The sequence below is a fragment of the Sinohyriopsis cumingii genome, chromosome 3 (assembly GCF_028554795.1).
Source record: "Sinohyriopsis cumingii isolate HCF-2022 chromosome 3, ASM2855479v2, whole genome shotgun sequence".
In the NCBI taxonomy this organism is placed as follows: domain Eukaryota; kingdom Metazoa; phylum Mollusca; class Bivalvia; order Unionida; family Unionidae; genus Sinohyriopsis; species Sinohyriopsis cumingii.
The window spans coordinates 25,948,108-25,965,416 of NC_142963.1; positions in this window are offsets into that span (position 1 = coordinate 25,948,108).

Here is a 17,309-nt window from a genome sequence, read left to right on the forward strand (position 1 = left end):
TAACGATTGGAAGAATGCCATGACACGTCTCAGCGAACGTGAAAATGGTGAGGGTCATCGAAAGTGCATGCTTATTTACACTGAGCGTGTTAGAGAAGCTGGTCACATTGATACACAATTAATGAAGCAATTAAAAGTGGAACAGCAATATTGGCGTGATGTCCTGCAGCGGGTTGTAGCTGTGGATGCGAGCACAAAATTTAGAATTCAAACCTACTTGCCAATCATGGACTCATTGATCACTGAACTAAACAAGCGTGAAGAAGCTTATGAAGAAATCAGCAGCAGATTTACATTCTTAATCAAACTGGACCATTTGAATGTTGAACAAATAACAGAATACAGTGAAAAGCTTGCAAAGTTCTATCCTCAAGATCTTGACCAACACGAACTAATTTCAGAATGTGTACACCTGAAACACTATATGTCAGTGTCATGTGCAAAAACATCAGTGCCATCTATGTCAGTAATATATGCCATGATAAAGAATGACAATCTGGAATCAACGTTTCCAAACGTTGAAATTGCAATAAGAACGTTTCTGTAAATGATGGTGACAAACTGTACCGGTGAACGTTCTTTCTCAAAACCTAAATTAATCAAGAACGAGCTTCGCAGCCGTATGATGCAAGAACGACTAAACTATCTGTTGCTGTCACGAGCATATAATCAGATGTGTTGTAGTCTTTGAATTTCGATGATATTATCAGAGACTTTGCTGAGAGCAAAACACGAAAGCGATGTTTGTAAGAAAATGTCCTGACAATGTATAGCAAAGTAAGCAAACATTTAGTCATTACAATAATACAATCTCGCTTTCAATTTAATTAACAATAAAAACTTTAGCATATGTTTAACTAAACTTTTATTTGTTTTACACTCGAAGTAGGCCTACGCAGTTTGATGTGTTAGCTGTGTTAGCAGTTTAGTACTATATTAATAAATTTAACAAAATTACACAGATGCGCATGGAAATGCAATGCAATACTCTATATCTGAGACTGAGGCGGAAATCGGGTTACGTTTAAGGTTAGGGTTTGTGCCTAGGGCCCCCAAACTCCTTAAAACGTATCTGGCGCTGGTAAAGGCCGATGACGTTCCGATTATCGATCCTACCTTGCCTCTCTTAACACAGATGAAAATCCACAGATGGAAGAAAAAAAATAAACCAGGCTGTATAGTGGAGATTTTACCATTAAATGCTACGTCAAGGTCTCACGTGACTGCCTCGTAACCTAGTCAATCTCGTGTTCCATCATTGCCCGTAAAGAGTGTTTTCAACTTGGCGTTTTTCGCAAAATCGTCAAACTCGCCACTAAAACCATTGTTAAAAAAAGATCTAAATAGAAACTAAATTGAATGTAATGCATTTTCAGAGTATGGTTTTCTCTGTTTTGATATGTTATCACCAAATTTAGTATTGTGTTAGTGGTATTATCATATTCAAGGGAAACGTCGACGATTTCTCTACCAATATACTTTTCGTTGCCCTTCCTACCATATACCTGGTATCACTCGCTCATATGCACAACTACTATCCAAAGCAACAGATTTAGATTCGTAAATTGAACGTAATCAGTTGAGCATTAAAAGTAAATCACCTTTATCTGCTTGATATGACTAGTATTCAGAAAAGTGAATGCATCCATCAAGTGTCGTGACTGTTTGCAACTAAACAAAGCGTAATAGAAAAGGTAAATACAACAAAAAAGGAGCGTTAAAAGTATGTCAGTGTGACACACTTTTGCCAGCGATGAATTGTATGTCTCATGATGTACGACCCAGTCAAGATGCATGATTCATACATGCAAAACTGTTAGAGATATGTAGAAGTTATCACGGTTTGAAATTTTTTACCCAACCCCATAAATAACCACCAAAAAAAAATTCAAAAATAATAAAGCGAACACTCATGTAGAAGGTTAACACAAATATGAGGAAGCCACCCTCTTAACAACGATCGATTCAAACATATTATTGGTATATCACGGTATAAACCTCAGGCATGCCTTAATCTTATGCCAAAGTTTTCTTGGAATACAAAACAGATGCAGCGGTTATGCACGGCTTTGAAAAGCTAGCACGTCATCTTCATATTGATGACGCCGGTATTGGAAAACTGATACCCGTGTCTCGCCATCTGCTGATACAGGCTAGACAATAACGATGTATATGTCGAAGGAACTAAATAAAGGCATTAGCTCAGAGAGATCTGATGGTAGATCACCCGTATAGAGTTATAAAAGTCCATGGATCAAGCCCTGTCCACGTATTTTTCTCCGTAGAAGTTAGATTCCACTGTAGAACCACGTTTTGACAAAGAAGCACAGAAGAATGGTGTTTTCTAGTGTCACATGTACGTGCTTCCGAAGTCGGTTTTTTGTTTTTTTTTACCCTCGTTGAATTCTGACCCTCTGGGTCTGCTTTTAACGTTAAAAGTTGACCCAGGGTCAGTTCTTAACGTTGAATATTGATTTTCACAGTCGTTGAAAGCTGATCGCAGCGTTGAATTTTGATCAGATTTCCGGGTCATTTTTTAACGGATATTGTTTTAAGTTATGCATTAGTGGATTTATGAATCGTCAGTAAATAATTGCTTAGTATGTATAAAATCAACAAAAGCAATGTAATGCAGTACATGTAGTAATGAAATTATGAATATAGTTATCTTCCATATTTGAAATGGATATAATTTTGTTTGTACTTCGCCTGCTGCGTTCCATCAAACAATCAATGACCCTCTTGGAGCCTTAACCAAACAAAATCAACCATGGGAATGCAGTGAAAAACGATAAAGCGTTTGAAAAACTCAAACAGAATCTAATAAAATAACGCAATAATAGCGTAATTCGATCCTAATAAGGAAACGCAATTACTTGTACATGCAATTCCTGTCGGTCTAGGCACATTATTAACTAATAATGGAAAGATTATTGCCTACGCCTGTAGAGCACTTTCAGATGTAGACCAACATTTAAAGAAAGACATCAGAGTAGTATAGTGGGACGATAGGGCGATGATGGGAGTTAGCATTACAAACCACCCTGGGACGATATGGCTTTAAGATTTATAGCGACAATGGGAATTAGCATTACAAACCACCCTGGGACGATATGGCGACAAGAGTTATAGCGATAATGGGAATTACCATTACAAGGTCCCGTGGGACGATATAGCGACAAGTACTTTGAAGTACAACCTGGGCCTGTATAGCATCAAGGGAAAATTAACATAGGAATATATCATGGGCCTGCCTAGCGTCAAGGTGAAATAAACATGGGAATATATCGTGGATTATAAACACTGATACCACATTTTAAAAATAATTTTTTTGGGAGGGTTAGGCATGAAAGTCATTTGGTTATTCTGCTTTTTCTTCTTCTACTTTCTCCATTTCTTTATCCATCTCCTAAATTTTCCCAATATTCCTTTCTTTTTGTGTTCCAACTCAGGAATCTAGTCTGGATGACCTATCGCTCTACATTTCTCCTGGACATTCATCCAGTTTTTGTTCATTCTCTCAAATGCTTCTTTTTTCTTTCTGCTCTCTCGTTCTTTCCTATCTTTTGCCCATGTGTCTTTAACGTTCTCGACTTCTTCTTCCAAGACCCTTTTCATAATTTCTTCTGCTTTATGGACTTGGTCCCGTCCCTTTTTGACAAAAGCCCACTCTGTCAAATTGAAGATATCATCCAAAAAACACCTGACTTTGATAACAATTTCAAGAGATTGCTTCAATGTTCCGATTCTTACATATTCAGGCGAGATGAAACCTCTCAACTTCTTTACCTCTTCTTCTATCATCCTTTGAATGTTCTCCCTGGCTATTTTCAGATTGTTTGCAAAGTCCAAGCTGCCTGGGAACTTCCGTTCTCTTTCAAGTCTTTCCACTACATACTCCGGATCTGTCATCCAATACCAACTCTCCTTCAACTGGTTAAATAAGTCAGGTACTGCTATAATCTTCTTTTCGCTTATTCCGTAGAATGGCACGAATGACGGGCCTTTTTTACATTTCTTTCTAAAGCACGGACGTGAAGGAAAACATCCCCTACTGTTGTCTTCTCATATTATCTTCTATTCACACAAAGGTAATGAGACAAAAAACTAACCACATTATATACTATCCACACACGCAGAGATGCCAAATCAAACCCCAAAATATACCATCCACACAAGCCAAGAAGCAGAAACAAACCCATCATTTACTATCCACACACGCAGAGATGCAAATCAAACCCCAAAATTTACCATCCACACACGGGAGAAGCTAACAACATAACCACAATCTACTATCCACACACGCTGAGAAGCAGAAACATAACCGTAATATACTGTCCACACACGCTGAGAAGCCAAATCAAACCCAAAATTTACCATTCACACACGTCAAGAAGCAGAATCAAACACACCATTTACTATCCACACACACAGAGATGCCAAATTAAACACAAAATCTACTATCCACACACGCGGAGAAGTCAAATCAAACCCAAACTATACTATCCACACACGGGGAGAAGCCAAATTAAACCATAACTATACTATTCACACACACCGAGAAGCAAAAACAAAACCCAATTATACTATTAACACAAAAGGAAAGTTAAACAACCACACACTCTACTATCCACACAAACCTACGTGAGCGCTTACAAACCCCGATAATCTACTATCCACACACGGAGAAGCAGAAACATAACCATAATATACTATCCACACACGCTGAGAAGCCAAAACATAACCACAATCTACTATCCACACACGAGAAGAAGGCAAATCAAACGCATAATTTACCATTCACACACGTCAAGAAGCAGAAACAAACCTACCATTTACTATCCACACACGCAAAGATGCCAAATCAAACCATACAATCTACCATCCACACACGCCAGGAAGCAGAAACGAACCCACTATTTACTACCCACACGCGCAGAGATGCCAAATCAAACCCCAAAATCTACCATCCACACACGGGAGAAGCTAAAAACATAACCACAATATACTATCCGCACACGGAGAAGCAGAAGCATAACCATAATATACTATAAGTACACGTAAAGGTTTAAAAAACCATACTCTCTACTATCTACACAAACGTACTTCAGCGCTTACAAAACCCAATAATCTATCATCCTCACAAACGTATGTGAACGCTTACACACACACACACACACACACACACACACACACACACCAGGAAAGGAGGGAGTGTTTATATAAACACTACTCTACATTCTCACATTGGCAAATTGAATAGTGTTTCTTTTCTAGAGTTTTTGGTTAGCCCTGAAAAGGGCTGTTTTTTGGAACTCCACATTCACCTGTTAGTGATGGCACCTTCCAGGTCTTGCTGCTCCACAAACACATCTTCTGCTCCAGTAATTATCCCAGTTGACTGTAGTAGATGAAACAAATTTGCACAATATTGAGATTATGCTCAGAGAGCCGATTCCAGTCTTGTCGGTTAAATGTGATATTTTGTGATCAAAGGTCCAATAGACTATATATTTGGTTTCCGCTCCATATCACCCTTACATGTTGAGGGATTTTGAACAAATAACACATAATACTAGTTTAAATGTAGCAAAAGCTTAAGAGATTTTGCTTGCTTTTTGGAAACTTGATTGCTCCCAACTATTCAATTGTATTCGTCAGAATTTGAAAGATTAATGGAATGTTCGCTACCCAAGTACAATATAATTTAATTCCAAGTGAAGGAAGCCATTTTTGGAAATCTTTTAATACAGGTAAATCGTGCTAAATTAGCAATATTTTACGGCCGCGGGTTTTACGTTTTTCTTGTAATAAAATTAAGAAATGTATTTTTAAAATTTAAATATATATATTGTTTACATTTGGTCTAAACGTAAACATTGTCAATTGATCTCTGCTTCTCTGTATTGTCGGCCGATAGTTACATGATAACCGTTATAAACATTGGTGTTTTTATAGGAAGATAAGTTATAACCATGTATAATGATAACAGTTGAAATGATTCGCATTAAAATGCATGCCATTTAAGCTTTTTCAAATCTTGTCTATCAAGAAAGGGTCAATGGTTCTATTCCCCAATCGATATGATTTTAAAAAAAATATATATAATGCATAATACATGCCGATGCATATCTGAGATTTTTATTTGATGTAATATCATGACAAAACAGTTAGCATTATCGATTTTAAGAGCACCGGTGTGCAATTTTAAGACTGTATCAAAATGTCTTAAATGCACGTATATATAAACCGCAAGCGAAGACGCGGTCACTTCAGAAACATACACGGCATATTAGGTCTAACAAGAGTTACATCGCCACGCCTTTTTTGTCGTATCGCTTGAATATTATTTTGTAATTTAAAATGCAGAATGTTTATGAAAATAAAATAATATGCATTTCCCAAAAATAATTTCAAAAATACATTATAAACTAGAAAACGTTGGAACAAATTGCATATCAATACTTCAAAATTCGATTTCAAATAAATTAATGAAAGAGTGCCCTCACTGGGATTCGAACGCTTATACACATACTAAACATATATATATATATATATATATATATATATATATATATATATATATATATATATATATGGTTTTCTTAAATAATACGCTGAACCGCCTACGCAACCGATCCATCACAAACTTTAAACTGAACGTTAATTCTTATATATATATATATATATATATATATATATATATATATATATATATATATATATATATATATATATATATATAAAACCTGCATTTTCATTTAATAAAATCCTAATTTTACCCGATTTACCTACAGTAACAAATAGACAAAGTCGTTCATTAGTACATGTATTCATCTTTAAACCGACTGTAGATGGTTTATTCATTATTCACGGGTTCTTATTTACTGTTATAATTATCCTCAGGGACGTAGCTAGTATATGATTGATGATTAGGCATGTTGAACGGCGAAGCCTCGAACTGCTAGAGGAGTGGGGTGTGTGTGGGTACGGGGCAACATTATTACAATCTAGAGGCTCTGAGACAGCATTTCATGCATCTTGTTGAGACTGTCTGAACCTTGGTACTGTTTTAATACTGTCAAAATATAAATAAAACATCAAATTCTTAAGAACAAACTCAATAAAATCGAGTTTGCTACTATCTTGTTCGTGTTTTTTCTCCTAATGAATCATCTTTTCCGTATGTATTGTATTATATAAATATAGATTTCATTTCGGATTCGTGAGTGAAACTTAAACCATTGAAAAAAATCGTCAAAATTCTGTGTAGGCAGCTGCCTTGTAGGCAGCTACGCTCCTGATCATCGCTAATATACTGTTCAGTTGTTTACCTGCCCTGTTGAACCTTGCGACTTTACCGAAGTGAAACATAGTCATTCATTTATCAGTTTGTCCAATTTGTCCAAAGCAAAGTTCAGCTATTTTAAAAATGTTCCGCATTTTGGGACATTTAAAAAAAAAATGTATAACGGAGAGAATTACGTTAGTGACAGATTAACAACATTCTATTGCACACAATTGTTTCCTTAAAAGAAAAAGAAAAAAATTAAAAAAGACAAAGCTCAGTGAGTAATAAGTTGATTTCATTTTAGAAGTGGTTCAAAAATCAACGTTGAGTTTTGATAACAGAACATTTTACCCTAAGGTCATAATTTCACCTGAACGGATCGTTATTTAACAGGACATTAAAAAAGGGTCAGTTTTTAACGTGAAATTTTGATCACGTTGAAAAATTACCGACCGGGTCAGAATTCAGCGAGGGTCAAAATGTGATACTACATCTAGGTCGTTATTTAACAGGACATTTAAAAAAGGGTCAGATTTTAACGTGAAATTTTGATCACGGTCGTTGAAAAATGACCCGGCGGGTCAGAATTCAACGAGGGTCAAAATGTAATACTACACCGGCTTCGAGACCCAGTCTGGCTGCGTTTTATTCGCCCACGTGACAAAAATAGATGGGGTACATATCATATCCGCCGTTCTAATACAGTAGGTTTATATGCTATTTATAATCTTTATACCACGTTTTGATTTACAAACTTTCTAATAAATCTATCTTACAAAAGAGCCGCGGAGACAACTTTGTGAGACAAGCAGTGTATTGCTGTTTCTAAACCAATAAGAAAATCATTGACTTATTGGTGATGATTACAACCAAAGAGGGGATTCGCACATAAATATAACTGTAATGATGAATTGCTTCAAAATAAAACCAACAAACTATCTATATATAATTTATAAGCGCTGAAAATTATTAGACCAGTCAGACTTTAGTATGTCTACAAAATAGCAGACAGTTGTGAAGTATATATTTAACATATAATTCGGAGCCAGTTCCATATATATATATATATATATATATATATATATATATATATATATATATATATATATATATATATATATATATATATATATATAACACACCATACCAATCTATGGAAAACTACCTACGCAGTCAACATTATCTGCGACATAGGTAATAGGTTTTACATGAACATTTAAACAGCACTATGAAACACTACTTTCAAATCACACTATATAACACCTGGAACTTTTAATTGACGTTGATAGAACTTGAAATGTAGGAAATTATCCTTCTCGAGGCATAATATATTTAGAGTTATGTAATAGTTATATAGACTTTTATATCCTGGTAATTTTCTGGTGTATTGAAAACTTTTACGCATTTGTGTTGCAAAGATATTTCGTTTTATGCCCTTTTGTCTGTGAAAATATCAATGTTGAGATAAAATGTTCCAACTTAATGATATCTTCCGTCTTTATAGTCATTATGACCACTATATTGCATTATGATTGACATATCGTTATCTCGTTGTCTATTCAATTTTTGTTCTAACCGGACTGATGCAGCTTCTCTTACCTCAACTGTCTCCTCTTTGCAACGTTTGATACACATTTACGAATATGTCATATTCAATTTCAAATTTTCTAGTGTCCTCAATTTTTACCTGACTTCTTTCAAACCAACGACGGTATCAGTCTATATTATATCTGATGGTCTGTCTACATGGTTATTTGCTATTGTTAATACAGAGCCAAAAAATATAAATATTGACCGTCTTTTTCTCACGTACACGCAGACACTCAGTCCTGTCCAACATCCATAATATACTTTCCCTTATTAGCTGATATTACTTATACTAGTCTAAACTATCACACTTCAAAGTTGATATGCAAAATGTCGAATAAATAATCAATGCATTATCGACTTTGCTTCTGCATAAAATAGTTATAGTCCATGTTCTATGGCAATAATGTTCTGTAGTCAGCTTTTCTCCACGAGTATGTATTTTCAAAAGTCTTTTTGTTAAGTGTTACGACTCTATGTCTTTACATATGTAATAGAAAGAGTAAAACCAGCAATTTTAAGTAAAATCAACAAGTCTTTTTCTTTGAAACACAAAGTGGCAATTCAAGAGACACTTACTGTATTATGAAATAAATCCCAAATAATCTTACATGTCCTATTACAAGACCTCAACTATAAAATATTCCGAATGAATTCCGATCGTCTTGAATGTTCTGATGTACCACAATGACGCAATCCAGAATGTCATTGAATGATCTCATAATAATCAAAATAGTGTGTTGGACCAATAGACAATGGGCAGTTTAGTAATTCCAATTAATATTTTAAATAAATAATTCGTCTTAGATTGTTTCTGATTTCAAAAAACACAACTAGATTCCCAGAGACTGATCTAAAATAGGAAGAGATTATTTGTTTATCAAATCCCTATTTATAAACATTCTTTCTTGACCTTTAGCATGAGAGAATGTGATGATTTCCAATGAAATAACCGTCTAAATGTTAACAAGATCGGCCTAGAACTCTTGCTACATAATCGTGTTGTTCACAACTTATAATCATGGACAAATGTTAGGTATGTCAGAATGTTCTTTACAACTTACAACCAAGGACACATGTTAAGCACATAACATGAATTAAATATACACAATATAACCATAACTGAACCTTAACATTACTAAATTATTCGTTTGTTCTATTTATGATCTTTTCCCAGTATGGTTAAACCTCCTCAAAGATTCCATATAAATTTTTATTCTTGCCAGAGTAAAACATGTACTCACTTACATTTCTTTTAACTTGACCACTATGTCTTTTTGTAAAGATTCCGTTTAAATTATGTCAGTTCATACGTCTTCATTCTTGCAGGTTCAGGCAGTGATGGTTGGAGCGGGGCTTGTGGGCCGGGGGTGGGTGGGTGTACTAAACTGATATGTATCTTGAAAACAAGGAGAATGTGTATGTGTGATTTGGATTTTTCATGTAGCTTTAACAATTTTTCAGTCATATCGCTACGATGTCTGCAGTGTGGCAGTTTATAGTGATGTCTAGCACTGGGGCATCATGCCGCCTAGTCACCTTATCCTGACACCAGGCCGACCAGTCCTAACACTAACCTATAAATGGTGAGCGCCAAGCGAGGCACCTGTTAGTACCATTTTTTTACGTCTTTGTTATGACTCAGCAGGAGACCGAACCCACGACCTCCTGAAAACAAGGGGAAAACTGTCTTACACACAACAGAAATTCAAATCTAAGCGTATGTGTTATTTAGTGGTAAAACCCAGACTTGTTTTCTTTGATCAACAACTATGGCATAAATCTTTCATTGAGCTCAACAGAAATTTGATAAAAAGCAAACAAAATGATTGAAAAGGGCCTTTTCAAATTGCTGTGAATAACGCTGTATATGGTAAACATTTGGACGATTTGAAATGTAGAACAGTTACAATATGTGCAGGAAGAAGAAACAAAAACCTCAATAAACGTTTATTTGTTTTGTTTTACTGTATTTTTTAACTGTCTCTTCACTAGTAATAAAAGACGCTGAATTTTTTTCCACCTCTATTTTATCTTTGGAGTAAGGCTCAACTTTTGTAGACTCATTCATACTGATATTTCAAAATGTTTAACACTAGAAGCTAGTTTGGTAAAATAAGTTGTTTTCCTATTAACATCATCATAATTCTTACCCTCATCAGTCAGAAACAGAGTATGTGTTCCATGGTACGTATCAAGGAGAAACTGTAACATGTATCAAATAAACTGTAACCATGTATCAAATAAGCTGTAACCATGTATCAAATAAACTGTAACCATGCATCATATAAACTGTAACCATGTATCAAATAAACAGTAACCATGTATCATATAAACTGTAACCATGTATCAAACAAACTCTAACCATTTATCAAAAAAATAAACTGTAACCATGTATCAAATAAACTGTAACCATGTATCATATAAACTGTAACCATGTATCAAATAAGCTGTAACCATGTATTATATAAACTGTAACCATGTATCAAATAAACTGTAACCATGCATCATATAAACTGTAACCATGTATCAAATAAACTGTAAGCATGTATCAAATAAATTGTAGTCATGTATCAAATAAACTGTAACCATGTATCAAATAAACTGTAACCATGTATCCAAATTATTCTATGGATCTATAAAGGATCTTAAATTTTAATAACACTTTCGTTTAAATCTGATAAAAGTTATGCAGATAACAAAAATGAAATCCAAATGTGCATGTGTTCGTCTCGATCAGATTTATTGTCTTTTCACAGTTTGTTACTCCGCCATGTTTTGAAGTTTATTTAAGCACTTTTAATAATATCTAAAACATATTGATTATAACCAATTGTTTTGAATGTCTACATCAGCATGTGAAACAAAATTAATAATTTCGTTAGCATCAACAGTTGATTTAATATTGATCTGCAGGTGGATACCTTGTTGAAAACGGTCTAACTTATCCGTGACGCCAATGAAGAGTGTGAAGTCGTCAGTGCTGCGCATGTCTTTAGCTTTACTTGGCGAGGTACTTAATCGGAGGTGAGGGTTTGATCTTAATAGCCAACAAGCGATCAGCCATTATTCTTATTCCAACAATCAAACAGTTTTTCATTCGCATTATTATTTCTACTATGATGAGGAAAAGGGTGAGTGGATGAGAGTAGGCAAACATGTCCTGGAAAAGACAGAAAATCGCAAGAGCGAAAAGGTGGTTGAGATTTTGAGTGATACGAAACCTGGATTCCTTACTGATGTTGTCTGTGACTACGCTGGAGAACATTCAGCAGGCAGGCGTTGAGTTTGGACATTGTGGTCTCTTTAACAGCCCCCATACTTACAATGCGTTTGAGATTGTGAGTCTTGACAATACTGCCTGCTACTCATGCAGCCTTTGGGCATAGGAGCGTGTACCCTATACTTGAAACGATTTGGCCACCCGTGGATAACATGTTTGGCTATAAACGGACCACTCACTTAAGACCTCATCAGATTTGCATAGCTTCGTTCTTGGGACTTTGCTCCCAAATGCACTCAGTTATCCCTGTCTGATTTGGCCGTCACTTTATGAAAGCTAAAGAAAACTATAACGCCCGCAACGACAAGACTGTCGGGGTGCTGTTTGTTGTAGCTTATGTTCGGGACGGGCGTGTTCCCGCACATGGAATTAACCGATGCCATTATCTTCTGTAAGAAACAGATCAAAGAAAGTCTGGATGCCTGATGACAAGGAAATTCGTCGCAGTACCATCGGCAAATTTACAACCGATAATGCAAATGGTTACAAGCGCATGACGCACCCGCTGGTTATAGACCGGGAAAAGATAGACTTTCTAGTGGGTATCTGCCGAGAGACCAGCTAAGTGGTTCCTTATGACAAGACGTCCATTGGCAACGTCATTACATACTACGAATGACGTGCACCTCCTGGTACACGTGCCTCCTGGTTCCATGTTTGCCTACATGGGTGTCAACATGCTACAAATGTTTCCTACTGAGGCCACATTGATAGCTACTTTACATCAAACCCGAGTATGTGGCCCGACAAGGCGGAGCTCTAGCCTATGCAAATGAACAGCCCATCTGCAACGAATGCGTCGTTTTTATTTGCAAGAACAACTGCCGTGCTCTGCTTACAGAATAGACCAATATAACGATTTGCTCCTGCAAGCAATGGCACACCAAATACAGCGCAGTCCACACACCCAAGCCCGAATAGTGGATGTAGATCACTGTAGTTCTCGCAATGCCGGACCCAACGGCTCACAGGTCCGATGATCTGCCGGTAACGTAATGCCTTTCATCTCTCAAAGGAGGAGGAGAAGGCTTTGCCAAGAAGACATGCGCAATTATTAACCATAACCTTAGCCCGTTCGTTCTAAACACTCAAAGAGCGACATGATGATATGCATGCAACGTTGTTGCTAAACAAATTATATAGTACGGGCTAGCCGATCTTAGAAACCGCACGTTTAAGACTTTAGATATTTATATAGAACATCAAGTCAGTGGCGCGGAGTTATCCACCTTCCAGCTCTCCCAGTGCATATATGTATCGCACCAAAAGTATTGAGACCAGGCGTTGCAGATGTACCCCGTGCGGGGCTTTTAAGAATGGCATCAATAGGTCCCATGCCTGTAAATCGTGTTACCTCGCCACTTAGGCCACCACAACGGCCGACAGCCGCTGAACCCAGCGAGTGTCGTCATGCCTGTTGCTGAGGAAAGTAGCATATCATATGAGTACTGGTGCCCAATGAGCCGTTTGGCAAGTACAACTGAATCACTCCACAATGCCCAAGGCGCAATCGTTGTCTGACTCACTCCTTCTCACCTGTACGCCGTGCTTGGCCAAGAGTTGCGACACGACGTCCATAAACTCTAGACTGGGATTAACCTGCAGGAAATTGGACCCCTTTTAGAGGCTCTGTTTGTCGATACTTGCCAAAGCGTCGATGACTTTGCAAGCTTTCTTTATGTCCATGGGTCAGACCTTCTTGTAACGACTGACGACAGAAACCACTTGTACATAAATCGTCCAAACTTGTCGCACGGCAGAAACATAAGGTTAAACTGGAACATCTCGTACGGGTTTGAAGCATTAAACCTCGTGCGGATAACATTGTGCGGCTCCGTCAGGTCGATTTTCCATATGTCCTGCTTCTTGATAAACGCCCTTGCAACATTTTTTCCAGGCCACCCAAAATAACATAAGATGGTATCACCTCCTGCTGATCTCCAACTCTTGAGCTTGCCGTGTCGAAATGACAGTTGCAGCTGCGTGCGTGTCTGCAATATCCGTTTTGTTTTTTCTTCTCAGCAAGGCGTTGTTTTAAAATATCCCGCCAAGCCTTTACCAGAGGAAACTCTGCATGGGTGCTGAACCTTGGTGACTAGTGTCACCTTCTGACCTTGACGAGTAGGTTGTGTTGACGCATCTATAGTCCGATCAATTGGTATCAGTTGTGCTTATAATTTCTTTCTTCTTAGCACTAACATGTTTATAGGTAACCATGCCAGCTGTAGATGGAGCTAGTATGGCACAATATCTAAAGTAAAATTTACTGCTGATATTAGACAAAGAGGTCTTATCTGGACAATTTTATCATTTTCCAAGTCACCAGAAAGATGTTCGCGGTTATAGGCACAAAAACAAAGCGCTTACAACTGCATTTAAACGACCTCAGCAAATCAGTCCTCTCAGGCAAAGGCCTACATTTAGGCTTAGAAACAGACACCAAACGACCAGTTAACGAGAAATATGAAACAATCAAACTTTATAACTAGTATATTCGGAGCCTTGTTAATATTTATGATGCACTGCTTGCCAGCATATATCCCATATAAAGTGCAAAGGTGCCTTAAAACTCACAAAGATAGCCAGATTGTTTTATAAAGTTAAAGTTAATGACGAAATTATATTAGTGTCTCCACAGTCTGCACATCGATGGGGCAATATTCTTTCTTTTCCTTCTTTATAAAGCGTAGAGACGCTCATGAGAGTCAGGTCGGTGAAAGAGGGGTAGCCTTTATATTTCTAGAGGGGCTACATAAGAGAGAAGCATCGTTTTCGGACATGCCTCTTTCTGTTATTGCTGGCAGCCGCTGAGAGCCGTTTTCAGAATTTCCTGCTCCTTCTCTACTACATGTTCACCCTCACCAACCCTTCGTCACCATCCGCTGGGCTTCAGCTATCCTACCAATAAAGTTAGTTCAGACGCCCTGCAGCTCACGTGTATAAATAATGTTAAATTTATTCAATATCTTCGATTCCTATTGTTTTTCTCAGCTACATCTACTTCGTACACAGGGTCACCATGTGGCGTTTTAATCCAAACTTTGTCTTTCATCAATTCTATCCCTAATTTTGCCTATTGACCGTGTAATGTTTACGACATCTTGAGATTTTGTTAAACAGTTAGCCGCATATAAATGTATGTATTTATCCAAATCAGAGACAATTTATTTCTTCATTCTGCCACAGGGGCTCGTTACAAAGAAAATCAAGGGATGGAGGTTCTAACCTGCAATAATATAACGCAAGGGAAGACACCGGTCCGCACCCCTCGGTAGTTTCAACACTGCTAGCTGTTCCTAATTGCGTCTGCTAATTTCCAACTTAGGCTAGTCGTAATCAAGAATAGTTCAATTTTCAAAACAGCTCGACACACTTCGTTCAATCTGTGACATACTGGAGAAAATGCAATAGTTGTTCGTCGATTTGGACGTTGGGACAACAACCGTCTAGAAGTGCCGTTTTGCATTCGGATAGGCTTGAATTTCACCATTGACCGAACGGTAAGATCCGAACAAACTCGAGTGCGCAGTTCAGCGCTAAATACAAGCAGACGATAGCAAAGAAAGAAATGGACAATTTTATTGTGCCATGGTAAAATTTGATTAGTAGCGTAGATGCTGCTAATTATCTAAATGTCAAATTGTGTTCAATATTTTATTATAATGTTTAATGAAACATTTCAGAAAGAAATAATTATATTTCAATTCTTATGACTCTATGGTCTTAAACTAAGTAATAGAAAGAAGCAAATCTTACAAGTTTTGTAAAACTTAAGAAATAATTTAATTATCTAGCTTTAAAATGAAAAGTTAAGGGGAACTTACAGTATAGGGAATTAAATCCAAAATAATCCTGAAAGTTATATTATAAGTCCAAAAGAATATTGTTCCGAATCAATTCCAGGTCTTCAATGTGCTGATATATCAACAGCCTTAAATGTGCTGAAGTGACAACAGTTTGCATGTATTACAATGGCATTATCCATAATGTCTTTGAATTCATTCCCAGAAAAGTGTTTATTCAAACAATCACATGAGTACTTTGTAATTCCAATAAATAATTTAACTGATTCTTCTCAGTAAAATAAAAAGCAATAGTAAATACTTCTGTAGACAAAAAATACAATAGGAGAAAATACAATAGGAACAGAAATATAAATAGGAACACTTGTTCATTTCACTCCTTATATTCATCTCCACGACTCTATTACGACTCTATATTGCAATTAATTCCCTCGTGACATGTGTCGCCATACCTCCCAACGTGACATGTGTCGCTATACCGCCCAACGTGACATATGTCGCTATACCTCCCAACGTGACATATGTCGCTATACCTCCCAACGTGACATGTGTCGCTATACCTCCCAACGTGACATATGTCGCAGTACTCAATCACACCAAAAGAAAATTACATCAGACTATAACCAGGTGCATGATCAAGGCTTAGCATAGAACACGAAACCTATTGAACAACCTATTTAAAGCACATTATTTCAAATATAATTTACAATCAAGGATACAAAAAATAGTTATCTAATTTGTTGTTTACACATGATCATTAAAATCTACAATCATGGACAAAAAATTAAACACACAATATAAATATGTGTAAGACAACACATTCGTTAAACGTCTCTATGAAATGATACAGATGTAATACTTTTTAAGAAGACAAAAAAGAGAGGGAGAGAAACCCTCTAACCTTGCATGAAAACTTTACACGTTCGGCTATCTGTTCACGTAATGGTATGCAATCAACTTTTAACTACTTTCAGTCGGTAATTATTACATCTTACCCGATCATACCTCTCTCAACCAGGCTCGTGTTGTAAACCTTTCGTCTGCGTTGCTGTCCACCAAAAAAAAAAATTCATTTCAATGCTTGAAAAATGTATTCGTTTAATAAGCTCAATGTTTCTCTTAAATGCAACAAATTCATGATTTTAAACTACATGCTAGATATTCACGGAAAACAAAATGATATAAAATCACTTGGGGGTGGTGTGTGTGAAGCCCTAAAACAAAACAAAACAGCACACACGACCAATGGAATTCATTTTCATGACGTAATGCAATATTATTCCCCTTGTCGCAGAGTATTCCTCCACTGTTTGGAAAAGCGCTGCGTCAGACATCTGAATATGTC